General features: G+C 41.9%; 1 protein-coding gene across 1 annotated transcript in view; it reads left to right on the top strand.

Annotated features, from left to right (window-relative positions):
• The first annotated feature begins 1,567 nt into the window (after positions 1–1,567).
• The window catches only part of NCKAP5 (NCK associated protein 5), an 859,015-nt gene continuing 832,770 nt past the window's right edge, over positions 1,568–27,812 (top strand). Inside the window, exon 1 of the mRNA XM_023757884.1 lies at positions 1,568–1,846. The gene's annotated coding sequence lies outside the window, so the exon portion shown is untranslated. The remainder of the gene's footprint in view (positions 1,847–27,812) is intronic.

Here is a 27,812-nt window from a genome sequence, read left to right as displayed (position 1 = left end):
GGGAGAAAAGCTGACTCAGGTCATGAGGGCTTTAATTACCACATGGAGACTTTGGAAAGTGAGTTCGAATGGGATAGTGGAGCTCATTGGAGAGTAGGTTGTAGATGGAAGATTGAAGGCAGGGAGATTGTTTGGGAGATTACTGGGTTAATTCAGGTGAAGCATGTCAGTGGCAGTGTGGATATATTTGAGAACAATTAACGCATTGGAAGCTACAGCTCAGATAGCAAATGGATGAAGGGGCTAGAAAGAGGGGACCCAGAGATGAGTCTTGGGATCCTGGCTTAGGAAATGGCTGGAATTCATTTATCACTATAGAAAAGACAGGAGAAAGAGATATTTTGCAGGCCAGGGAGGAGTCGTGGGTTTGGTTGAGATAATTTCAGATAATATTTTGCATATATATGGTCTTCCTTTACTTCATGGAATTTTCCTACTGAGTTTAGAGTAATGGGGCTTTAAATGTTAGCATTTCCTTCAGATTGTCATGGGTACACATTGATTAAATCACTAGGTCAATAAAATATGTCTAAATGTACAGGCTTGTTGATGAAACAATCTTCTATTTAGCTACCAACCCCATAAATGGCCATATAATTAACAATGATAAAGTTTGTTTCGGTAACAAAGCCTCCCAAAGAGGGAGATTTGGATGCCTTTCAACAAAATAAATTCCTTTATTCTCAGATGACATGTAAACTGACGTCATTTCTCATTCCATAAAGAAAGAAAAAAAAAGAAAGACGAAACTTGCTATGGTTTGCAGTATCCCAAGGATGACATTCTTCCTCAAAGTAATCTAAAAAAAGACATTCTGAACAAACTTGTACTTCCCCTGCCAGAAACGCACGGCTGGCCCCGATGCAAGCCTTTCATATTTAGCCATTTAGATCATGCTTCCATAACATTTATTTACTGTTATAAATGAATGGACCAACTGCTGCAGGAAGCCAGGAAGCCAGGTCCCCAGCAGTTGGGTTTCTCACTACTTGATCTCAAGTGCATAACAGTTGCCCTGAAAATAGTATTTCCCGTCACTCTTTCAGGGCAATGTGAAATGTCACTGGTATCGCAGTTTTGAATTTTTGCAGTTCTGCCTGCTTGCAAACACAGTAGCCTCGCTCCACAAAGGCTATGCTCCAGTTATGAACATTTTAACTCCCAAGCCCCCCTCGTCAGGATGTCTCAACAACATTTCCTTCTGTCCTGTCTGGCTGACCAAGTCATACTCCTTTGGGAATAGTTGCAATGGAAACAATAGGCAGAGGCCGCTAACTCTGAAGACAAGGCGTTACATATGTTTTTCTGGGGAACATGGTGAACTATGACTTGGGCAGATGAGCATTACCCAGGGTAGACGTATTGGTCATTAGATGGAGCGCGACATCTTGCTGCAATAGATGTTCCATTTACACGGCAGAGCCGATGGATGGTAAGCCTACTCTGGAGGAGTTTGAACTCTAGTCCCTACATGCTGAGGCACAGGGTTCCCTCGGGTTGAGCTGGTTTAACTGGACTAACCACAGCTTCCCACAGCAGGCTCTCGGGCTAAGGCCTGAGGGCTGGCTCCTGCCCTGGCAGGAAGCTGTGCTCACGTGCTCGCCTTCATCTCCCCTCTGTTAGTGCCAGGCACAGCCAGGCAGGAGCCGGAGATGGCCATAAGCAGGGCCGTGGGTGCCTGAGTCTGGCCTGATCCAGAAACCCTATTTCCCGAGTCTTCCCATTCTTGGCAGCCTCTGGCAATGGGCTAGCGTCATAGACCAAGTTTGAGGAACCTCGCTCTTGGTGGCCAGAAAACACAGAACCAGATGCAGCCGTGGAAGAAGCCACTCGATGACTGAGAAAGGTAAAAATTATATATCTCTTAAAATGAATTAGAGCTGTATATGTTCTCTCATAAAGTAATCTTATTGTTTGAATTAGAACTTTAATTAGAACTTCAATTAGACAGTAGACGGAACGAGACTAATTGGAAACTTTTACTGAAAAAGCAGAGAAATATCTGTTGCTAACATTTGCTGCTCTTACAACTAAAACCATCTGATTCCACATGAATAGAGATGCATATAATCACCACAGATCTCCAAATATCGAAGAGCAACTATTTGACTCTCCAGTTTAACTGTCACTTTTATCTACCTTTACCTAGTCTGTTTGCTGAGTAGGGGTAAAGAGAAAAATTGAGCAACATCATGTTTTCAAAAGGGGCATAGGAGAACGGGGAGTCATTTCCAAAAGAGGTGATAAAATTTGTGACACAAGTTTGGCATGACTTCTTAGGAAGCAGTGTAACTGTCTTCACATCTCTAGTGCCTAGCGTGGTGCTTGACTTGTACTTGTTCTTATTTATTAGATAATTGTGCTTTGGCTTAAGTCACCATGAATTTGAGCCATTTAAACACACACTGGTTCTTTAAGAGATTTGTATTTACTCATTCATTCATTGGGGAAGTACTTATAGACAGAGCTACCTTGGCAGACCAGAAGTATATTCAATGAATATCAGTGCGGTTCTAGCCTAAAATTGATGTTTGCATAGGGAATCTAGAAAGTGGTTTATTTGCAAGTTTGTGCAGGGCTTGTTTAGTATATTAAAAGAGAGGCAAAATGAATATTTATTGTACAGAAGTTTGATTAATTGAAATAAAATTATTGTATAGTTCACTTTCCTAGGCCAGTGAAGATATGCTTTTATTTATAGTCACTTCAGTGCTATAGCATGATTTTAGAACATTCTGGAGAATGTCTCTCTTCTTATTGAATCCCTTTGGGAGATCTTCAAGGGGCTCTAGATCCCCCTAACCTGAAAGAAACTGTTGTCAACCCTTGTGAATTCCTCCTTTGCCAAGAGTGATATTAACTAACTCTGCTTCCTTACCTCAGATTCATTCATTTAAAACATTTATTTTAAAATGTTTAAGGTAAGAAAATGTATAGAAGAACACAGTAAAGACCTGTGTATCACTGCTTGGCTTAAATAAAACATTACCAGTAACATTGATGCTTCTGTGTACCCATCCCTAATCACATCTCACTTCCTCCAGATAGGCAGTGATGCAACTGCTATCTCGAATTTAGATTTGGTAATTATCATTTCCATATCACCCGTTATAGTAGGACTAAGTATGTATGCATGCCCAAACTCTATGTCATATTGTGTTTCACATTTTAAACATTATAGAAGTGGTATTATACTGTATGTATTCCTCTGTAACTTGGTATTTCTGTATTTTCATTCATTATTGTTTTGGTGAGATTCACCCATGATGATGGTGTTCCAATGTGTGAATTCCACAATTTAATCACATGCTCTTCTGTTGGTGGACACGTGGTTTGCAACTTTTGTGTCAAGGGTTCGGGGCAGGTACCAGCATTATCCCTTGGAGCACACAGGACGCAGGCAGGAGAGTGGTCAGAGGGGCCTCTTGGTGTCCTCTCCAGAGGTGTGCTTGAGCCCCAGTGCCTTGGGATGTTTCCACCCTGTTGCTCTCCCTTTCTGTGAGCTAAACAGAGAGCCTCGTAGGACTTGGGGACAGTCAGACTGCTTTGGTGGCGGACAGTCTGAGGGTAAAGTGTGAGCTGTTTGCAATCGTTGGGCACAAAGCTGCAGATGTTTAGGGGACCATGGGGTGTGAAGCCCCAGATCCAGTTAGGTTCTTACCAGCCAGTGTAGAGAAAGCATGTCACTGATTTCATTTGTCACTATATACCAATTTTTTGTTGTTTTGAATACTTTTGCCATGATCATTCCCCTTGGGTACATGTGCAAGAGTTTTTAAGGATATATACCTCAGAGTAGAGTTGCTGAATGGTGAAGATTATGTCTTGTCAGGTTTACTGGAGGTCGCCATTTGTTCGTCAAATAATTGAACCAACTTATACTCCAACCAGTAAAACTTAAGTGTTCCCATTGCTCTACATCCTCTGCAACAAGTGGTATTGCCCACATTTATTAATTGTTGCTTATTCAATAGGTGGTACCTCAGAGAGGTGTTTTGGTTATGATTAAGACTGAGCAGGTTACCTTGTACCTATTAGTCATTTATGTTTCCTCTTTTCTGAATTGCTTTTTCCTATCTTTTTTGCCATTTTTACGCCCCTGTGAATTGTTTGCCTTTTTCTTTTTGACTTGTAGGTGTCTCATATTTGGGACATTTACTCTGTATGCACCTGTTTAAAATAGTTCTCCCACTCTGTGCCTATTTTGTTTGTTCTATTTTTAAAAAACCTTTTAATGGTCTTGTGATTAACAGAAATTTAACATTTGGATGTAATGACATCTATAATTATTTAGAGTAGTTTCAAAGAGCTTTTTTAGTCTTAATTACTGTGTTTTGTTTTAATTAATTTCTGCTTTATTTTTTAAAAGACAATTTCTGTTCTTTTACTAGTTACCCTTAAAATTCTAAATGGATGCTTAGCTTAACCCAATAACTATCTCTTCCCTCATGGAAAAAATCTCATGTAAACTCTTTATTGTTATATATATTTTAGGTCCATCTTGTGTTTGTACATCCCTAATTTGACATTATCACATTATTTTTTTACTGCTTGATTCGATTTTCCTATACATTTAACTATTTCTTTGCTCACCATTCCTTCCAGACTTACTGTAGTTATTCTTTTAGTGAAAGTCTATTTATGGAAGCTCTAAAATTTTTGTCAGAAAATATATTTTCTTTAACTTAATTCTAGAGTGGGGATTTAGGTAGGTATGAAATTGTAAGTTATTTTCTTAAGGCTTTTGAGAGAATTGTTATTCTACTTTTTTTTCTTTGTTGGTGTCATATATTCGAAGTAACTTTCTCTGACTGCTTTAAGGTCATGTTTGTCTTTTTGACCTTTAGTATTGCTATGGTATGTCTAGGTGTGGATTAAAAGGTTTTCTAAATTTACTTTAAAAATGTTGTCCTTTCTGAATCTGAGGATTCATGGTTTTCATCAAGGACATTGTGTGTGTGTGTGTGTGTGTGTGTGTGTGTGTGTGTGTGTGTGTATATTTTCAAACATTGTCTCCTTCTGAAGCTTCAATTACATGTATGTTAAATTTTATTTTACATTTTTGTAAAACTCTTATTTATCAACTCATTAGCTCCATTTGTTATAGTCTATAAACTTTTTTAAAAAATCTATCTTCTAGTTTATTGATTTGCTCTTCCATATTCTATCCAGTTTGCTTTTTAAAATACCCATTGAGTTTTTAATTTCAATAATTATATTTCAATTATGTTTCAATGATTACATTTTATTGTCTGTAAGTCCAATTTGATTCTATTTCAAGATTGTTTTGTTATTCCCTGTAAATTATGATATATGAGGACCTAGGAGGTCTGTTTTCATGATTTTAGTTCTACAACCTCCTTTCCTTGTTCTCTTGTTTCCTTAGATATAATTCTGAATTGAGTACCTATACTGACTGATCCTTTTCTGTGGGAATCCTGAGAGCCCTGTGTGAGTGTTTTTCTTTCCCATTTGCTTCTGCTATACATTTTTGGAAGCTACCAAATGAGGACAACATTGAGCTGGTATTTTGGCTTGTGGTTTTACAATCCCTGATGTTTGCATAATTTTGAGCCTCAGGCTCTCATGGAATTGGCCTGAATTAAAAAAATTCTTAGTTATGGGTGAGGGAGAGAAAAGTTTGACAGATTTAGAAAATGAATACCTAACCTTTTTTTTAATCCTCACCTGAGGATATGTTTTTATTAACTCTAGAAAGAGAGGAAGGGGGAGAAAGAGAGAAACATATATGTGAGAGAGAAACTTTGATCAGTTGGCTCCCACTGGGGATCGAACCCCCAACCTAAGTATGTGTCATGACTAGAAATAGAACCTGCCACCTTTTGATGTACAGGATGACACTCCAATCAAATGAGCCACCTGGCCAGGGCACACAGTTTAACTTAAAAATATGAATAAATAATTTTTTAGTATTAAGTATATACCATGAAATATTTGTCCAAGATTTTTTTCTGGCTACTCATAACTAGGGGGTGGGTAGGTTTTATTAACAAGAGCTGAAGCTTCTATAATAAATGTCATATAATCTTCCTTTGTGAGTAGTTTTGTTGTTGTTGTTTTCTAATACACCATTTCATGAAGCATCTCCTCTTTAAAGGTCTTGGGTTCTGTGGGGCGTCTAAGTTCCAGCTCCCCGCCTGGTGGAGACTTTGTGTCCTTTCCCCAGAGAGGCTCTAGGTCCCTGGCATGGGGAAATTCCATCAGCATAGTCACTGATTCAGTATCTGCTTTTCTCACTGGTATTCTGCTTCCCTTTTGGTTGGTTGTTTTTTGTTTGTTTGTTTGTTTGTTTGTTTTTCTCCTAGGATTTTTCCCTTCCTTTCATTTTTCCCTTCCAAGTGAGATATGAATTTAAAAGTTATGTGTTTTATCAGTTATATTGCTGGCCGCAGAAATGCTCCCAGCCACTCTAACCATACCCTTGCCCTACCAGGATCTAAAAATGCTGTCTGAAAATTCTGCCCAGGGTACTTTCCTGCTAAATCACAAGGCCTCTTCTTGGGAGTTGCCTACTGGAAAGCTCTCATTTCTTGGCTAACCTCTCGCTGTCACTGCCTCTGTGACTCCAGAGTCTTCTTATTGTTCTGTGACCAGCCATTGTCAGTCCTCTTCAATGGCTCTTTCCTGTTGCTTCTTCTTTGGTATAAACATGCCTCTTGGACAGACAGCCTACTCCTAAGCCAGTGTCTGGATCTCTGAACTTTGGAGGAAGCTTTCATATTGTTTTCTATGCTAATATTTTTAAAACCAGACCTTGTATCCATTCTTGACCTTGAAAATTTTTGATAACCTTTTATTGCCAAAATATAAAATCTTAGCATTAAAATTCTCTATAATAGGACTCTTAGCGACTCCCTCTTCAATTTTCTCAGCTACCAAACTCTCCAATCACTGAACTATTCGGTGCTTCTTGGACCATGATGTTGCTTCACTCGTCTGCCTTTGTTCAAAATACTGGAATATCTGCTGTTCACTGCCTGTGTATTGAAATCATACCCTTCCTTCACGCTTAAGCTCAGATTCCCCTTTGGTGAAGGCTGGCCCACTCCCACCTCAGCTGGTTGCTCATTTTAGTATGTTATTGGTGCTTTTCAGGCAGCACATGTATTTCTTGGGTGCAAACTATCTTCTTCACTTTATCATCTTAATTCTGAGCATAGTACTGTCTATTTAGTAGCCTTCAATTGATTTATTGATTATTTAGTTAAGGTACTTGTCTTTAGTGATTATGAGGGCATATTTGATAGGCCTTAGAGTATCATACCAGTTTTATATTTTTTTAAAAAAGATCAACTTAGAAAAACTGTTAGAGCTACATAAGCAGTATGAGTCTTCATTTCCCATTGGTAAGAGTATTTCATTTTACCTCCCATATTATGGGGGCAGTCTCATGTCCATGTTGGATCTCTTGGCAGACTGATGGTCATATGACTGGGGATTTCTAGACTCTCATGAAAAGGTCCTCTCAGAAAAAACCCAGTAACCTCCATGGTCTTTGAAAGATGTTCATTCATTTCCCCAAATCCCTTTTTTCCATCTACTTTAAAATAATCGCAATGCATAAAAGAGGTAGGCAGCTTATGCCTATTGAGATCATTTGTCCTAATAGATTGCACTGTTATGTCAGCCTCCAAGTATTGATAATACCTGTGAATCTTGTTCTTTATTTTTCTGTCTACATAGGGTTGCCAGATTTTATAAATCAAAATATAGTCCATTAGTTTAAGTTGAATTGCAGATACACAATGATTAATTTTTTAGTATATGTCTCTATATTGCATGGGACATACTTACACTTAAAAAAGTCATTGTTTATCTGACATTCAAATTTAACTGGGTATCCTATATTTTGTCTAGCAACCCTGCATCTGTACCACTTCCAGCTACTTGCTCCTTATTATCATAATCATCTAAAATGTACACAGAGGGCCCTGGCCAGGTAGCTCAGTTGGTTAGAGAGTTGTCCTGTCCAATACACCAAGGTTGCAGGTTTGATCCCGGTCAGGGCACATACAGGAATCAACCAATGAATACATAAATAAGTGGAACAACAAAATTGAAGTTTCTCCCTCTCTCTTCTCTCAGTCTTTCTCTTCCTTCCTCCCTTCTACTCTCTCTCTCTAAAATAAATCAATCCATAAATTTTTTTAAATGTTAAAAAGTACACAGAGGGTTTCTATATGCAGAAATGAAGATTCCATAAAAGTGATTTTCCCTGGAAAACTATCAAACAAAAATTTTTCTAGCTCGCAAATGTTAAGTGTGGCGAGGAATGTAACATGGCAACAGGATAATTAATTCTAGAGTGGGGTGGTGGAAAAATAGTATTGTCGTGAAAAGCCGGTCTCAGCTGTGGGAGTTTACTAGCATAAATATGTTTCTGGTAATGTTTCCAGTACAACTAATCTATTGTGGCAGGCACATCTGGGTGACACACACTCTGTAACTCAGTAAAATGCCTGGGAGAAAGCGTGTGTGTGTGTGTGTGTGTGTGTGTGTGTGTGTGTGTGTGTGTTGAGTTAAGCAGTCCTTTGTTACAAAGGAGTGGAACAAGGCCATGAACATTGTGTCAAAATGCAAGCTAATTGATGGACAGTATAATCACCACCTTAGTTAGTGCCTCGGGACTCTTCATACCGGCAAGCTGTAAATTTAAATGGAAACCAAAGGGATAGTATACAGCTCATAGCTCTGCGTTCCATTACTTCATGTATGAAAAATTCAGCAAGTAAGAGAGATGCTTGACAGGTAGTAGCCAGAGAGGAGCTGCACAGTGATCAAGGTAAGACTGAGTGGCTGGAAAAAATCTCCATCTACCCATGTACAGCGGTAGGTTTTGGGGTGAAGGATTAACTGTGTTCTGTGCTCAGGAGGAAGGAGGCACTTCTGAGTGCTGAACAGCTCAGAGATCTCCCCCTTCAACCCCAGCCCTAGACAGCGCAGTCTTCTTGAGATTATGGGATTTTCGGTAAAATAGATCTACTCATAAGCCCAATCAGTCACCGTATTTCTATCCTTTGGTTGCCTGCTATTTAGTGTCATTGAAAGTAGTTGAGTTTTCTCATCAGAATGACTTGGGTTTAAATCCCACCCAGCTCTGCTTCCGCATTGTGACATGCACTTCCTGAACCGTTTATTCATCTGTGAAATGAAGTTGATCCTGTCCGTCTCTCAGGGTTGGGATGTGGATTAACTGGGTATCTGAGATGCAAACTGCTTGGTTTTTATTAATTGCTTCATGAAAGTACCCGTGTCCCTCTCTATCCCAATGCTTTCTGACATTCTGCTCATTGCCTGAGCCTGCCCATCTTCCTGCAATCATATGCTTCTTCCTGCTTGTATCTCTGACCCTTGAGGCATCTTAACTTGAAGTGCGCTACAGATGAGGAGAATGTTTGCCCTAGGCGGGCATGGCGGAGGGCTGTCCCACCCCATGCAGATGCATCAGTTGGCACCAGTTGTCTTCAGTAATGTGCTGAGAAAAGCTGTGAGGCTGCCTGAGTGTGGATAGAGACAGCGCCTGGTTGGCTGATGACAGCTGCCATTCGCACAGGAAGGGTCTGGGTGGTCTCGGTGCCCTGTCCTTGGCAGCTTTCTCCCTGGTCGGGTTCTGAAGCGGGAGTTTGTGTTCCCAACATGACTTCCCTGCCTGTACCCTTTCCTCCACGTGTGGGCCACCTCCCCCAAGCTCACTAGTGTTTGGGCACTGGCTTTGTGCAGAGAAAGTGAAGGATGAACTCCTTAGCTTACCAGTCACTTCCTTCTGCAGAGTGTTCTGCAGGAAAAGGCCAGGTGCTCTGGGCCGGCCTAGGCTGCAGGCTTTACAGATGCGAGTTGGTGGTCACCCATCTCTGTGTGCTGCTGCTGGTGGCCCATCTCTGTGTGCTGCTGCTGGTGGTGGCCCATCTCTGTGTGCTGCTGCTGCTGGTGGCCCGTCGCCCCGTCTCTGTGTGCTGCTGCTGGTGGTGGCCCGTCTCTGTGTGCTGCTGCTGCTGCTGGTGGTGGCCTGTCTCTGTGTGCTGCTGGTGGTGGTGGCCCGTCTCTGTGTGCTGCTGGTGGTGGTGGCCCGTCTCTGTGTGCTGCTGGTGGTGGTGGCCCGTCTCTGTGTGCTGCTGGTGGTGGTAGCCCGTCTCTGTGTGCTGCTGCTGGTGGTGGCCCGTCTCTGTGTGCTGCTGCTGGTGGTGGCCCGTCTCTGTGTGCTGCTGCTGGTGGTGGCCCGTCTCTGTGTGCTGCTGCTGCTGGTGTGTGCCCGTCTCTGTGTGCTGCTGGAGGTGGTGGCCCGTCTCTGTGTGTGGCTTCTGTGGGCCGCCATGGGCAGCCGTGGGCAGGTGGAGTGCTGGAGGGAAGAAGGTTCCCCTCCATGCCAGCCATCAAACCCTTTGAAATTCTCCAGAAAAGGTTCAGAGGAAGAAATTTCTATTCTATCTAGGGGCTGTGAGGATGCGAATATTTCTTAATTTCCAGGAAAGGCCAGACAACCCAAAATAGCTTCCTCATTTTTTTGTCTATTGACTGGATTCTTACTGATGATGGTTGCGTTGCTGTAACTTAAACCTCTACGAAAATGTAAGTTTTCTTGGAAGAACCTAAAGGCAGCAGCATGGAAGAGAACATGTGAAGGAGATTGCAGAATGAGAAAGAGCAATGATATCACTGTGAATATAGAATAAAGCGTTCCCGGAGGAGGTGGACAGTGAAATAGACAGGGGAGATGCAGAGTCCTGGGAACCCCAGCTTTTCCAACATCTACACCTTATGCCAAAAGAAGGCCACTTGCTAAGTTTCAAAAAGCAACATTGGTTCTGATTATCATCATGGTAGACATTTTACAAAAATGTGGAAAGTATACAAAAATAAAGAAAAATTTCCAGTAATCCCATGCAAGCATTGACCCAGTTAGCTCACCCTGTGGTGCATGTCCTTCTAGTCTTTCCTTTCCTTTTTTTATCCACATATCTGCATAGAAACTAGTAAGCCAGGCAGCGCTTATTTGCCCACGGCAGGGAAATAAGGCCACCTTGTTAGTTTTCTTTAACCTTTGTTTTTGATGTCCAGTGATGCTGGCTTGGGTTCCAGCAGTGTCGTTGCCAGAAAGTGTTCCTCAGCGGCTGAGTTTTTTAGAGGCTCGGTCCCCATAAATGCTCAGAAACAGACTCTCATCTGCTCTGGCCTCCTCTGCATTACACATGCTGCGTCTGCCGCTGCCCAGGGTGTGACCAATTCCAGGGTCCCTCCCCTGGGGGAACCCCCCCTTTCAGGACAGAACACTGCTTATCTCTGGCCTTCCCTTCTCAGTCCTTAATTCCCAGTGCAGAGCAGAAAACAGCTGTGTTTTTCAGAAGCATTTACTAAAGTTTAGGGGATACAGAAGAGAATGTAACACAGAAAGCAACTTAAAACTGCTTCTAGAAATGCCCACTCTTAAAGATGACTTTCCTAACTTCAAAGAGAGGAAGTCCCCTCCCCCACTCCTGCAGAGTCCAAGAGTCCCTCCTTGCCCTCCGTTTTCATTGACTGCCCAGTGTTAACCCCTTTTACAGAATGATTAAAAGCAGGAACTTTCATTCCCTTTAGAGAATGGGAGACCCCACCACCCACACAGGGGTGGTCTATCTGGCCACAGGACTGATGGTTCCCTTGTCCCAGTCTTAGAAAACATTTCCCAAAGTCTAGGTTATTGCCGCATTAATCCCAACATGGACCTTGGTTTCCAGATCTTTTCTGACACCAAGTGAGGAGAAGATTAAACCTCTCTATCTGTGAGCTGCACCTTCTGCAAAAAACCTGCTCACAGGAAAGCATCACATCTTTGTAAGAACGAGCAATGATTTGAATGTATATAGTTTAGACCAGAAACATTCTCTAAAGGAACGGTCTTCAGAGATGTAATTTCAAAATGCATCTGTTTTACATTTATTAAACAGAACTTCTCACTCGGGACCTTCTGTATGCAGATTGCTTCAATACTTTTACATGTTCGCTCTTGCTTTACTTTGCATAATTTCAGGGGACCACACAGGAGCTGGAAAGAGTCTCCCCAAAGATAAGGTGAGATACTGCATGCAAATGTCAAAGCAGCAGCTTTTAAAATAAGGCTTCAGGTCAAATCTCTATCTGTGATACAACACACATATATTTGCATAATTGAAAATAACACTTTACGTTCAAGTCTATAATCTGCTTTCTTAATTTAAGTTTCCCTTGTAAATATTTTTAATATCATTAACATTTCACATCAATGATCTCTGGCCAGTGTTGCTCAGTGGATAGAGTGTTGGCCAATGCATAGAAGGGTCGCAGGTTCGATTCCCAGTCAAGGGCATGAACCTGGAGAGCAGGTTCAATTCTAGTCCCCAACTGGTGTGTGTGCAGGAGGCAACCAATTGATGTGTCTCTTTCTCCCCCTCCCTCCCTCCCTTCCACACTCTCTAAAAATCAATGGAAAAAATACAGGTGAGGATTAATAAAGCAAACAAATTTCACATCATTGATAAAATTATCAATGATAAAATACCATATATTTTGAAAACATTGTTTTTTTTTATGATTTTATCATCTTTAAGTCTGCAGTTGTTATTATGATTAACAATTTTTTCCTTGGGTATTTAGATTGCTTTCAGTTTGTTACTATAAATGATATTAAATGAACATCTTTGAACATATACAATTGTCCATTTTTTCTAATTACTTCCAGTCATTCAGCTTTTTTTAAGAATCCACTTAAACATTAATGGCTTCAAATGACCAACATTTATTATTTTTCATGATTCTGTAGGTTGACAGAGAATCTGTTTGTCTGGTGGGTCTCATAAATGCTCAGAAACAGACTCTCATCTGCTCTGGCCTCCACTGTGCACAGACGTGCTGTCTGCTGCTGCCCATCCACACGGCCAATTCGATGATCCCGCCCCTGCTGGGGCTGGGTGGCCTGAGACGACATAACTCATATGTCTGGACAACTGGGACAACTGGGCGATCGGGCCCCTGCCCATCTGGTCTCTCATTCTCCAGGAGGCTAGCCCAGGCTTATTCATGGCAGCAGAAGGGTCCCCGACAGCAGGAGAGGGAAAGCCCCATTCACAAGTAATTTTTAAGTCTTTAGTCATGTCACATTCTCTCAAGTCCAGCTGGCCAAAGCAGGCACCATGACCAAAGCCAGATTCAAAGGACAGAGAAGTAAACGCCACCTCCTGATGGGATAGAGGCAGAGTCACCTGAGAAGGGGCCTCAGCACTGGGAGGAACTGGGCAGCTGCAGCCGTTTTTGCATACAATCTGATTTTCTAGAAGTAGGAGGACTGCCTCAGAGCATGAACTCTCTTTTAATATTTCTTAATGTGGAGTGCCAAAATTACTCTATAGAAAATGTATATTGGTTTGCATTTCCAACAGCAGCCAATTGTAGTGCCTATATAAAATATTCAAGGCAGCATTAAATATAATAAATTTTAAAATATGTGAATTGTAAATTCTATTTTAATCCGAATTTCTTCAAATACTCATGGAGATTATTTTGATAAGTATATTAGCTATTTCGGTTTTCTGCTTTGTGAAATTTTTTATACTTATTTTCCTTGAGATCCTTGTGTTTTTCTTATTGATTTTTAAAAGGAATAATAATAACCATAAGTTGTCATAGTGTGTACAAATATTTTTCCAGGCTTTTGTTTTTCAAGATATATGAATTTCATAAATTTCACTTTTATGTAGTCAATATATTTTCCTTTGTGATTTATTTCATTGCTTCAAAGATGGAAGTTTATTACTCTCAAGATAAAAATATTTATTCATCTATGTAGTCTTCATGTTTTATGCAATACCCTTTATCAACATTTAACTATTTAATTAATCTGAAATGTATTTTGACTTGTAATATTATATAAGTTACTTCAACTTCATTTAAAATATACATACCTTTTTAAAAAACTTACTCTGAAAAATTTTAAATATAATTGAAATTAGAGAGTATAGTATAGAGAATTCCCTATGGATCTATCACCCAGATTAAAAATCATCAACTAATATCCAATCTTTTTTATTTATTCTTACTTCCTCACTAGTTCCAGATTTTTTTAGGGGTGAATCCCAGACATCCTATCATTTCAACACCTATCTCTGAAAGATAAAGATACTTTTTAAAAACATAACAATAATATCATTTTCATATCCCAAGTATATATAATTTTTAATATAAAATTTTCACAATAGCGTCACAATTTCTTTACATGTTGAATGGAATCCAAGTTAAGAATTAAATTACAATTGGTTCTCAGTTCTCTTCAGACTGCAAAATTCCGTACTCTTTTTTCCTTGCGATGTATTTATTGAAGAAACGGAATTGTCCTATAGTTTGTTGTATTCTAGATTTTGATGATTGAATCCTGTGGTATTGTTTAACATGTCCTCTATTCATATTTACTTTAACTTGATGCCATTATGTATTTCCTCCAGTGTGCACACATTAGCAGCTTATCTCCCTTAGGGGGATAATAATCATGAGTGAGTATTGCCTACATCCATTAACTAATTCACTAGAGATCTAGGGGCCAATGTTCTAATTTGATCCTTTCATCTTCATTTACTATTAGAATAATTTCATAAAAAGAAACTTTCCCTCACATACTGCTACCTGTAGTATAATATGTAAAGGAAAATCTTGATTCTTTGCTTTTGCTTAATTGTTTTCAAAATGATGAGTTCGTTCTTTAGCATCTGCCAGTGGTGATCAATTAGGGTTTTCCCTCCTTTTTTAGTATTGTTATGCACTTGTGTATTTAAACATATCTAATGTGTTTCTTTTTAAAAATTTATCTTTATTGCTGGAAGTATTAAGGATGTCCCTTTTTTCCCCCATTGACTCCCACTACTCTGCACCTCCTCTCCCTCCAGGCCTTCACCACACGATTGTATGCATCCAGGGGTTATGCATATATACATATAAATTCTTTGGTTAATCTCTTACCACCCACCCCCCCACTCCCTCCCTGCCTTCCCTCTGAGATTCCTCCCTCTGTTCCATGTGTTTCGATTCATAGAAATTGTTAATCTTAACGATGCTCAATTTGTTTCATGTTGGCTAGTAAGAGCCTCTTCAGGTTGGTTACCGAATTCTTTGGCGTGGACTTGGAGGTCTTTGCCACTGCCTTGCTCTCTAGGTAAGGCAGAAGGTGTGACGCCCCATGTTTGTCTCTTGCCTCACATGAGGCCATTTTTATTGGAGGAACTCTGCCTCCTTCTAGTGGGAATTGGTATTTGGAAAGCTCAATGTCATTTCTCGGGGGCTCATTGCTAGTGGCCTGGTATTGTTTCCAGGCCTTTTTCATTATTCAGGGCAAAGATATATATATATATATATATTCTTTAAGATAAAGTGCATCATGGATTTAAATAGGTTCTTCTGATTTACAATCAGAACTACAGAATTTTAACACCCATATTGATCGTACACCTGTGTTTCTTTTCTTAATGCTGAAAATAAATTTACAGTGACACCAACATAATTACTAAATTGTTTTCTTTCACAGCATGCATGCAATAGCCTCAGAATAACTGCCATAGGTATCCCAGTAATGATGATTTCTGAGTTAAAGATTTGTGTTAGTTCAGGGTGTGTGTGTGTGTGCACCCTCTTAGGATCCATTCCACTGAGGATGTGCCTGAAAGTCACTGAGTAGTTCCTTTCAATGTGTAGATTATGCCACCAACCCAGACACAAGTTACTTTGTTTCATTTTGCTTTCAGTTTTTAGGGTTTGCTAATTTTTTATCCATTTGTGAAGGTCTTTTTCAAATCTAAAACTCTCCTCTTAGAGCTGCACCTCATATAAATCAGAAGTATCGCTAGGAGCATGAAATGCATAAAGTGGCATCAAAAATCCTCACGTGTGTTGTAACATGCCAGAGTTCTGAATCTTGAGTCTGCAGAGGGACTCTTAAGGCAGGAAATGTTTCTACTCAAACCTATATATATAAAAGGCTAAGTGACCATCCAACCATCCAACTTGCCCGTAGGTATGACACGCACTGACCACCAGGGGGCAGATGCTCAATGCAGGAGCTGCCGAGCTGCAGTGACTTGGCAACTGTGCTTCTTGGGTGATGCACCTGGAACCAAAAAGGAGGGAGCCAGATTCTGGGGTGTGTCACCTGAGAATCACCCTCTCCCAATCTGGGACCCCTCAAGGCATGTCAGGGAGCCGGTTTTGGCCTGATTCCCGCAGGCCAGGCTGAGGGACCCCACCTGCTGGAGGGACCCTATTCACTCTGCAGATGACCTTTGAGCTGCAGCATTGCCTCAGGTGCAGCTGGCCAGGGAAGGAGCCCGGGAGGTTGGTTCCAGGGTGTGCCCAGCCCATCTCACCCAGTCTGGCCTCACTGGCCACCTTCTAATTAATTGCCTTTCAATATGCACAAATCTGTGCACAGGGCACTAGTAAATGTCATAAGGCCGCAGGGGGACTGAGTGAGTAGTGCCATCACTGTGAGTGCTTTTATAGCACTGAGAGACATCGCGTAACAATTATGATTAGTGTTATGATTACTGCCAACTTGTGCACTGTTGTTTTGAGCCTTTTAATCCCTTCAACTATGTTGCCAAAATTCTAGTGTCTGAAATTGCTTCCTGAAAAACAGAAGGAGAAAGGTTGGGCACTGAGCATTGCTGGTCTGTGATGGTCTCTCCCGGCCCCCTGGCACCCTGCACAGAGGGAGTGTTTGTAGGAGGGACTGAGAAACTCACGGGGCAGAAACTCTTCCTATGGGACACACTTTTGAGGACAGGACTTGGATCGTCAGCAATGGATCATGGGAGAGGGCTGCCTTAGAAGATTCTCTGACCGCTCTTTTCAAGGATTCATACAAGAACTATGAGAAAGGAGAAAAAACGGAAAGCAGCATTTTCTTAGGTTTTTTGTTAACACGTCTAAGAGCACAACCAACTCCTGCTTTATGGATCACGTACCATCATGTGCTATTCCAGATCACTAAGAGCCTTTCCCTTCAGGAAAGGGACTGCCAGACCACCCCTAGAACAGGGGAGAGAATGTGGGGGTGGGGGTAGGGCTCTGAATGCAGCCACCCCCTTTGGAACATGCAGCTGTGGATGACATTTCTCAGTGAACCTCAGGAAGTAGCATAGACACCCCTGGAGCAGGAGCAGGAGCTGTGACTAGTGCTCAACAGCCAAAGGGTTGTGTCAGCAGAAGTTTCCAACTCTCTTTCATATCCTAGATTGTTCTATGTTCAAGCGAATATGAAACACTTCCTGTGCAGTTTTGAATAATTAAATAGGAGCTAAAATTCTTTGGTGATGGGTGGAGCGAGGTAAATACTATTTATCTACAGTGATTGCAGCCTTAATTCTAGGCCTGGCCTGGGATGGATGGAGGATAAACAGTCTTCATGAAGGAAATCTTTTCTCAGTAAGCAGAGCCGTGGACATATGTTTAAGTCTTTTTCATTGCAAAATGCTTTTGCATCCATGGAACGTTAGAGGAGTAGAATAAGCCACTCTCACAGTGTGAGCTTTCAGCCAGGGAAATCATTCTATCAAAGGACAGAGATGTTGCTGGTGCAATATTTACATCGATGGAGGCTTTGACTCTACCATCTCTCTATATAAAAGGCTAATATGCAAAGCGTTCCCTTGGGAGTTCAACTGGGAGACCAGGAGTTAGATCGCTCGCTATGACGTGTGCTGACCACCACGGGGTGGCGCAGAACAAGGGAAGGCCCCGGCTAGCAGCCGGCAGCTGCCAGAAGGAAGGGTCTAAACCAGGGGTGGGCAAACTTTTTGACTCGAGGGCCACAATGGGTTCTTAAACTGGACCGGAGGGCCGGAACAAAAGCATGGATGGAGTGTTTGTGTGAACTAATATAAATTCAAAGTAAACATCATTACATAAAAGGGTACGGTCTTTTTTTTTTTAGTTTTATTCATTTCAAACGGGCCGGATCCGGCCCGCGGGCCGTAGTTTGCCCACGGCTGGTCTAAACTGGCAGTTGGACATCCCCTGAGGGGTCCTGGATTGCGAGAGGGTGCAAGCCGGGCTGAGGAACACCCCCCTCCACCTCCATGCATGAATTTCATGCACCAGGCCTCTAGTTTTATATTTTTCTATGATTCTGGGGGAGTAAGAAGGAAGTACCTTGAAAGAACTTTCTGGATATCTAGGTTTAATTTTACCTCAGCTCTGAGGAGCTCTACCTTGCCCTCATAAACAGTTTATTTTCGCTATTTGCTTTCTTAATGCTCTAAGCTTCCTTCATGGGGATCTATTCTTCAGCATCCATTCTGACTTATCACTTCTCAAGTACCTGCTGCCTCCCAGTGCTGTGTGGTAGGTACTCCTTTCAAGTTCCTGATGGACTGAGTGATTGAAAGCAACACCCTCTTAAGGGCATAATTGCAGAAGGCTGTGCATCCATTCAGTCTCTGTGCAAGTTCAGGTAGACAAGGATAAAGTAGTTCTTGTCATTAATTTGATCCATATCCCCCTTGCCATACTACTGTACTGTGGCAAGTGTAGGAGCATAAAGCTTACATCTCTGTTTTTCTTAGCATTTCTCAGTGCCAGCACATTAACAGGGAGACAAGGAAAAATGAAGTCCTCCACAGAGACTGTTGACATTGATCATAAAAAAGAGCTTAAACCCATAAAAAATAAAATGCCAACTTAATGATCATGGTGTCTTACATTTGTTTATCATTTTGCAGTGTAAAAAGTAGTTCCGTATATATTATTTGGGGGACTAAAAGGATTGATTGATTGATTGATTGATTATGTAATGAAATACCACACTTGTAAATATTCTAGTAAAAAATACTCCATGTATTTGAGACTGAAGATCATGGGGAGATAAAGAAAGATGTGCCTTTTCACCCAGGTGCTTTTAGTAGGGTCGGGCATTTCTTTCTCCTGTGGGAATAAATCAATTGTGCCATTTGTTGTGAGACTGAATACAGATATTTTATGGCCTACCTCTCTTGGTCTTTACACAATAAGGTCTTATTTCTATAATTAGGCTTGGGGTATCTCTTTAGAGGGTTTTTGATATTTTCTGGTTTCAAAATTTTTATCTTCTACCTGAATACCAAGGTCAACATTGGTATCGTTGGAGTTCTCATACATATGGGAAGTCATAATATTCTACTAATGGCAGTGAGATTAAGTAGTGAGTTATTCATGAAAAGACATTTTATTCTTTTTTTTTGTGAGAAAGTTAATAATTTGCATATGTGATATAGAAAAATGTTGATATGCTTCTCCTGACATCTAAGGATTTTGGCTGACATGCCAAAGCTGACATGTATGGGTCATCAGTATACCCATGTTCTATAGATGCCACTAGACACTACTATTGAGGATGTGCTATAAGCAAACAAATTGGATCAAAACCACCAGTATAAAACTCAACACCCCAGAAGCCCAAACAATCCAGTTAAGAAATGGGCAAAGGACATGAATAGACAGTTCTCCAAAGAGGACATACAAATGGCAATAGACACATGAAAAGATGCTCATTCTCACTAATCATCAGATAAATGCAAATTAAAACTGCAGTGACATAGCACCTCACACCTGTCAGAATGGCTATCATCAACAAATCAGCAAACAGCAAGCATTGGCGATGATATGGAGAAAGGGAACCCTCCCTCACTGTTGGTGGCTTGCAGACTGGTGCAGCCACTATGGAAAATGGTATGGAGTTTCCTAAAAAAAATAAAACATGAAACTGCCTCATGACCCAGCAATTGCACTTTTGGGAATATATCCAAAGCAATCTGAAACACAAATTTGTAAGAATAAATACACCCCTATGTTCATTGCAGTGTTATTTACAATAGCCAAGATCTGGAAATAGCCCAAGTGTCCACCAGTAGATGAGGGGACAAAAATGCTGTGGTAATTTACACAATGGAATACTATGCGGCCATAACAAAGAAGGAAATCTTACCTTTTGTGACAACATGTAGGGACCTGGAGGGCATTATGCTAAGTGAAATAAGCCAGTCAGAGAAAGACAAGAATCACATGATCTCACTCACATGTGGAATATAATGAACAAAACAAACTAACCAAGTGGAGACAGACTTACAGATAGAGAACAGGCTGACAGCTATCAGAGGGGAGGGGGCTGGGGGTTGAATGAGAAGGGTGAAGCGATTAAGCAAATAATAAAAAGAAAGACTCATAGACATAGATAACAGTATGATGATTGCCAGATGGAATGGGGGTGGAGGTAGAAGAGGGTAAAGGGGGGATAAATGGTGATGGAAAGAGACTTGACTTGGTGTGGTAGACACACAATAAAATATACAGATGCTGTATGGTAGAATTGTATGCCTGAAAACTATTTAATTTTGTTAACCAGGTCACCCCAATCAATTCAATTTATAAAGCCCCACCATCCTGCTCTGTCTATAAAGGAGAAGATTAGGAATGTAAAAAACGAAGATTATTTGAAGGGGGTTAATAAAAGAGAGGATGTTTTAGCTTCTCCTTTTTAGAGAGAAGTGAGGGGTCTCTAATTGCCTGCAGGATCCTATGGGGGAGTCTTTCAGTTGCTACAGCCCCTGCGCTAGCCTTTTTATCTTTGGTAGAATATTTTAAGGCAAATTTCAGTCATCGTGTCATTTCATTGGGGGGGGGGGGCAAGAAATCTTGCTATATTATTGAAGATATAGGCAGACAAAAAAATAACACAAGAAACATTTAGAGGGGAGGATTCCTTTTGTGTCTGACAGCCAAGCAAACACATGAAAACCTAGACCCTCTGGGTAGTTGAGCGGCCATGAACCAGCCATCCGAACAGATATTGCAAAAGAAAGCAATGAAATGAAAGGGTGAATTCTCCCCACATGATGGCCTCCAGCTCTTGCCTGCACTCTGGGTCCCACCTTGGAAGACTCCACTGCTGTCCCCTGCAGGATGGAGGGAAGGGATGAGCATGCTTGTTGCAGTTGGCAGAAGTGGAGGATTCACCAACCGCTTCTGGCAAGCGATCTGATGGATGCGTCATGTGTCAGCACGGAACAGAGGGACACTTCACCTCCCGTTCCTGAATGCAGTGCCCCTTTCAGGCGTTGAGACTGTGTAGTATTTCACATTTAAATCCAAGGTCATTTCTCTGGGCAGGAGGTCACGCTCACATTTCTAAGAAGAGAAAAGAAAACGTACAAAAGGCCCGAAAAGCCCTGAAGACAAAGACTCTGTTTCTTCCCTTCCCATTGAAGCACCTTGTTAACCCCGGCCCCTCTGACCAATCCAGATGTATTTTCATGGAAATCTGTGTCAGTGGGAAAGAACTGCTAGAAAAAGGCAGAGGGTTTTTTAATGTAATTTTTTTCTTATTTGAAAAATAATACCAGTCGACTATAGGAAAAAAAAAAGGAAGATAAAATAACCCAAAGTGTGCTATCACTAAAGAACAAGCATGGTAAACATCTTGGTATATTTTCTTTCACTTTATTTTTAAAAGCTTTGGTATGTGTGTGTGCACGTGCGTGCACTTACTAACTTATTAAACCGGAATAATGCCAGACTGGGGCCTTCATTTTTCACTTGAAGAAAAGACTTCTGGATATTGGGTTGCCTTCCTGCCTCCCAGGTTTAGCATGACATGCTGAGAGGGAGGAGGAGACGTCCTTTCTTTGGGCGCTAATTGTTCTATTTGGTGGCACCGTGGAGCTCAGAGATGCCTGGACAATAATTGCGAGGGGCTCTTAGAACACTGGACCCTTCACCGAGAGTTGAGAAGTTTTCTTCTGCAGCCTCCCTCTTCCTCACCTTCCCAGTATTTTCCTAGGACACACACTGCCACCGTACAAGTCCATCTCCAATCCATCTTCATCTGCACCCAGGTGATTACCTCCTCTCTCTTTTTCATCAGCCCGCGGGACTGCAGGCTCGTTACAGGATTGGCTGTTGTACAAGAACGATGCCTCTTGTACCCAGCAGGCCACAATGTAGCACAGAAATAACCCCATTGTGTTTCTCCCACATGGCGTTAGGGAGGGAAAAGATAATATAAGAGCAAGAACCGGTATTCAGCATGAGTTCCAGATAGAAAACCAATGCTACTTATGATGATGAGGAAAGAGAGCCAAGAAAGCTGGCCGGACACTGAGTTCTCTTAGGGTCATTTACCAACTGTTGGGATTCCGTAGGTTTCCGAAGGTTAAAAAGTACCACGTTTCTCCGGAATGAAGCGGACCCAGGAGTTTGGATTAAAATTGCTGAGGGACTGCTCTGTTTGGGTGGTGCCTCTTGTCTACTAATTGCCTTATTTATTATTGCTATTTCATGACTCACTCTTGACACACCCTCTCCAAATGTTTGAGCTTGATTATTCTGGAAACATGTTTTTAAGATTTGTGATGGATGTTTATTATGTCTCTACAACCTCCTTATTCATTATCTTGGCGAGGTTCGAGGTGTGAAACGCAGCTCTGGTGGACCAGTTTGGTGGGGGGACGGAGGGGGGGTGCCGAGCCATCCGGTGGGGGTCATCCTGGACATGAAGTCAGAAGCCTGGTTGTCCTTCAGGAGGGAAGTCAGGAAGGCTGGCCATGTCTCAACTTTGTCCCCTCATGGCCCCCAATCAATAATGGGGGTGGGGAGAGCGTGGGAAACATTGGGTAAGAGTGTGGCTTCTTGACCTGACTGGTGTTTCTCAATGATTAGAGTGTTGGCCCGAGAACCCAAGGGTCGTGCGTTTGATTCCCCGCCAAGGGCATGTGCCTGGGTTGCGGGTTCATGCCTTGCCCCCAATTGGGGCACCTGTGGAAGCAATCAGTCGATGTGTCTCTCACATAGATCTTTCTCTCTCTGCCTTTCTTCTTCCCTTCCACTCTCTCTGAAAAGCAATGAAAAAAAATATATTCTCAAGTGGGGATTAAAAAAAAGAGCTTTTTTTTTTTTTTTTTTTTTTTTTTAGGAAGATAATTCTGAGGGCATTTCAGGAAAAATAGAAGAGGTGAGGCTGGCAATATTCCACTGTCATGTTTTGCATGCACCTCTGTTACTAATTACTGACTCTCTCAGGGAGCCTTTGAGGCAGTCAGGTTTGGATTGGCACCCCCATTGTACTGGGAAGAGAAGACACCTGGAGAGGCAGCAAGGGCTGCCCAAAGTGCCACGCTGAGCAGCGCAGAGCTGTCCACGAAGCCTAGTCCTCAGTTCTGGTCCTCGCGCTGCCCGGGCTCTTTCCTCTCTTTGGAAAGAAAGGGACTGCAATTCCAGGATGTCTTCCTTACGATTGTGTGTCTGCCAGTAAGCCATTGGCTCTTGATTTGAAATTCCTAACACTAAAGGATCTTCAGGATTATAGGGCATTGCATTTTTTATCAGAGGAGCAATGTTACTACTAGCACTATTATTATTTTAAAATATGGTTTTATTGATTCCTTTTTAGAGAGAACAGGAGAGGGAGAGAGAGAACAACATTGATGTGAGAGAGAAGCATTGATTGGCTGCCTCCTGCATGCCCTCTGCAGGAGATCAACCAAACCAGTCATGTGCCCTGATTGGGAATCAAACCAATGACCTCTTGGTGCATGGGACACTGCTCAACCAATTAAGCCACACTGTCCAGGGCCATTATTTTATTTTTATGGATAATTTTTTTTTTACCATGAATTATCAAACTCGTTCTAGACCAGGGGTGGGCAAACTTTTTGACTCGAGGGCCACAATGGGTTCTTAAACTGGACCGGAGGGCCGGAACAAAAGCATGGATGGAGTGTTTGTGTGAACTAATATAAATTCAAAGTAAACATCATTACATAAAAGGGTACGGTCTTTTTTTTTTTTAGTTTTATTCATTTCAAACGGGCCGGATCCGGCCCGCGGGCTGTAGTTTGCCCACGGCTGTTCTAGACTCTTGTACCCTTTAATTTCACCAAATATGCATGGGAGTCTTCTTTCCTTGGTAACCAGCCATTTGGACATCTCTGCAGCTGGAATTTACTGCTTAATAAAATGCCTTATGAGAAGAGCTATTAATTAATTTGTTGATTAGTCCAATATACTCTCTAAATACTGAATATGTAATTAATCTATTGATTCTATATATTCCTATAAATGCTTTTTCCCACATAGTAGATGAAGAATACTTGAAAATGGCTGAAACATATCTTTAGAGAGCAAGGCTATTTGATCATTAGAAGAGATGTGTTGGAGAAACAAGAGGCTATTAATGAGTTTCACTAAGAAGGATTATAGAGGTAATAGCTTTATTTCAGTTGAGTTGTTTCATGTGAATAAAAGCCACTGTTTATGAGTCCCATCAAGTAGCATAAATAACTGTATCTTAGAATACAATTTTAAATCGGATTCACCTTAGGTATTCATTGGAGCACAGGTTACAAAAAGCATCCCAGGTCACTGAAACTTGTTATAGGAGCAGGACTTTTCCAACAAGAGGTGAGTTAATATTCGTAAGTGGTCATTGGGATTCATCAGCATTGAACTGTGAGGTTAAAAACTGCAGCCCATGACCAGGGTACAGTCATTACAACGAGTCTCAGACTATGAGAAAGTACGTGTGGATTTCCCTGTGGCTGCTGGGGTGAGATGGGAATGTCAGCAGTGATGGCGGCATTTGCATCATACTTGTCTGAGACATGTGGTCTTTCCATGCAAGTGCTTAGAAATTTCATTATTTCCTTTAAACCTAAGGTTGAACCCTTAAAAGGATGGGTGCTTTTTCCTCTGTCATATTTAAACTTTGGAAGTATTAAAATATCCTAAGGCATCTTCAAGTGGATTTCATAATGCACAGTAGATATTCATAGGTGGGCTTCTTCAAAGAGTCTATTCATCAGTTTCTTTCAAATTTCCACCTCCCCATCTTAATCCAGTGTTGTCTCAGCTCCTTTGATTTTGGCAAATAAATATAATTGATTCTTGAGTTAGAGTCTATCCCGTCTAACACAGGGGCATGGGTGACTGGTTAGATTGTGAGCTGGCTGAATAGAAGACTGTATGTCATTTTACCCCATCACATTCCCCCCGGGTCCAATGAGGGATTCCCATGTCTGACAGCAGGTGTGGAAGGAAGTGGTGAGCTCACCTGCATGATTCTGGAGTGATCAATGATTTGATTAGATAATTTTACCTGGAAACAGCTTTTTGGCATTTTTTCTCAGGTTGGAATTATTAAAATGACAAAGGAGTTGGAAATAATGGGGGTTTTCTATATAGTATGGATACTGGCCTGATAAACTATAAAAGCCATTAAACAGGTTGTATATTTCAGGCTCAGTTTTGGAGATAAAGAAAGGATTAATGATGAACACAGGTTTTGACCCTCATTCTCAGTTGCTCACAGCTACCCTTTTTATCATCTGATTTCACTGGTGGAGCACCATTTAGGAAAGGGGACTTTTAGAGACCAACTGAGAGGTGCCTTATGGCTGCTTCCATGTTGTTCTCTTTATTACATAATGGGCAATATCAGAACAAAACAAAACAGTACACCTCCACGATAGTATCACCTTGTAGCCTAAAGCTGGGTAGATGTAGGCACTCAGCAAACACTGTGGATTCAATGTTCTGACAAGCTCGCAGGCCAGGCCAAAACCTCAGCCTCTCCTGGCTCCTCCCTGTGTCTGGAACCAAGTGCCTCTCAAGCCTGCTGTGCATCACAGTCACAGGGGCAGCATAGTAGCAAGTCAGAGGCCCAGCCCTGTCCAACCTCCACAGGCCCAGGCGCTGTGCTGTGTGTCAGCTCTCCTAGGGGTTCTGATACCTACAGGAATGTGAGAAGCATTGTTCTAGAGCAGCTGTGGGCAAACTACGGCCCGTGGGCCGGATCCGGCCCGTTTGAAATGAATAAAACTAAAAAAAAAGAGACCGTACCCTTTTATGTAATGATGTTTACTTTGAATTTATATTAGTTCACGCAAACACTCCATCCATGCTTTTGTTCCGGCCCTCTGGTCCAGTTTAAGAACCCATTGCGGCCCTCGAGTCAAAAAGTTTGCCCACTCCTGTTCTAGATGCTTTCATAGAGAGAGTCACCAGCTCCAGTTTCCACTGGAGTACCCCAGATCTTTTGGGGGCCGGGAGGTGGGGTAGGGATGTGTATGCAAGAAGCTTTCAGATGCACTGACCATCACCACTGAGAAGGCCCCATGAGCTCCCTCCTTGAATTTACAGACTAAGTCTAAAAGTGTTCTGGTGGGAAATGATTTCAGGGGTTGTTTGTAAGGTCTGTGTGATGAACAGGTTTCCTTACTTGAGTAATTAGGAAAGACACTTTGCTATTCTCATTGTGAATTCCCCAGAGATCTCACAATATGGGATACTTATCAGACTTATTTGTGCATGGGGTTATTTTATGCATAGAGCATATTATTATATTACTAGAGGCCCGGTGCACAAAATTTATGCACTCAGGGGGAGTCCCTAATCCCAGCCTGCACCCTCTTGCAGTTGTGGAGCCCTCAGGGGATGTCCAACTGACAGCTCCCATGGGGAGTGGGCCTAAGCAGGCAGTCAGACACCTTAGCGCTGCGGTGGAAGCAGGAGAGGCTCCTGCCACCTCTGCTGCACTCTCCAGCTGTGAGCCCGGGTTCTGGGCTTCTGGCTGAGTGGGGCTCCCTCTGTGGGAGCGCACTGACTACCAGGGAGCAGCTCCTGTGCTGAGCGTCTGCTCCCTGGTGGTCAGTGCATGTCATAGTGACCGATCATTCCACCTTTTGGTCAATTTGCATATTACCCTTTTATTATATAGGATTAGACTAGAGGCCCGGTGCATGGATTCCTGAACATTGAAAGAAAATTAATTAGAAGGTGGCCTGAAGTGTGGGACTGGGTGAGACAGAACCAGACACACCCTGGAGCCAACCTCCCACAGTCCCTCCCCAGTCAGCCGCACCTGGGGTGCCACTAGGGCTCGAAGGTCGTCTGCAGAGTGAGGTCCCTCTGGCAGATGAGGTCCCTTGGCTAGGTCTGCAGGGATCGGGCCAAAACCGGCAGTCTGACATCCCCTGAGGTGTCCTGGAATGCAAGAGGGAACTCTGCAAAGTTGCTGTTGCTCAGCAGCTCCTGTATTGAGCATCTGCCCCCTGGTGGTTAGTGCGAGTCATACCTACCAGCCGGTCAGCTGGTCTGCCGTTGTTCAGCCTTTTATATGTATGCATTTATGAATGTTGCATAGTTCCTTCTTTAGGAAATTATACTTTAAAGATTTTTTGAAGCTACTTTGGAATTTGATTCATGTTGTATTTGTTCAGTATTAGAAAGGCCAACATGGGACTGTGGCCTTTTCCACTGGTTAATTCTGCGAAAATCAGCTCTTTCCTTTCTCTTTTCCTTCCCTGGAGTGATCTGCTGATGCAGTTACAGCATATGCAAAGAGATAATTTGCTTCTGCTTTACTGAGTCTATTCTTGGTAGTTCTTTGGCTCCTGGAGCCTTAGAGGAGGCCTGCCTCTGTCTTTTTCTCCTTGATTTACCCAGATCATCACTGCGCTGTAAGATACGTGCTAAAGGAGCCAGGAGTAAAATGTTAAATATGCCCAAAGAGCCAAGATGCATTTGTAGCATTTTGTTCTTTTCAGGCTTCTCAGAAATAAGATGTCCACATAGGAACAAATCAAATCAACAAAAGAAAGCACACAGCTAGGCAAAACCCCCAATGCAAATTATTTATATTGAAATAATCTGTACATAACAACCTTTTACACATCGACAGGCAGAGTTACTTCTTATAACAATTCCTAAAATGCACTCTATGATTAATTCAGGGACCATGGTTTCAGCTCTTCCACCCAGTGATCAAACCC

This window comes from Myotis lucifugus, unplaced genomic scaffold (assembly GCF_000147115.1).
Source record: "Myotis lucifugus unplaced genomic scaffold, Myoluc2.0 scaffold_116, whole genome shotgun sequence".
Classification (NCBI taxonomy): Eukaryota; Metazoa; Chordata; class Mammalia; order Chiroptera; family Vespertilionidae; genus Myotis; species Myotis lucifugus.
This window is presented reverse-complemented; position numbering and strand designations above follow the sequence as displayed.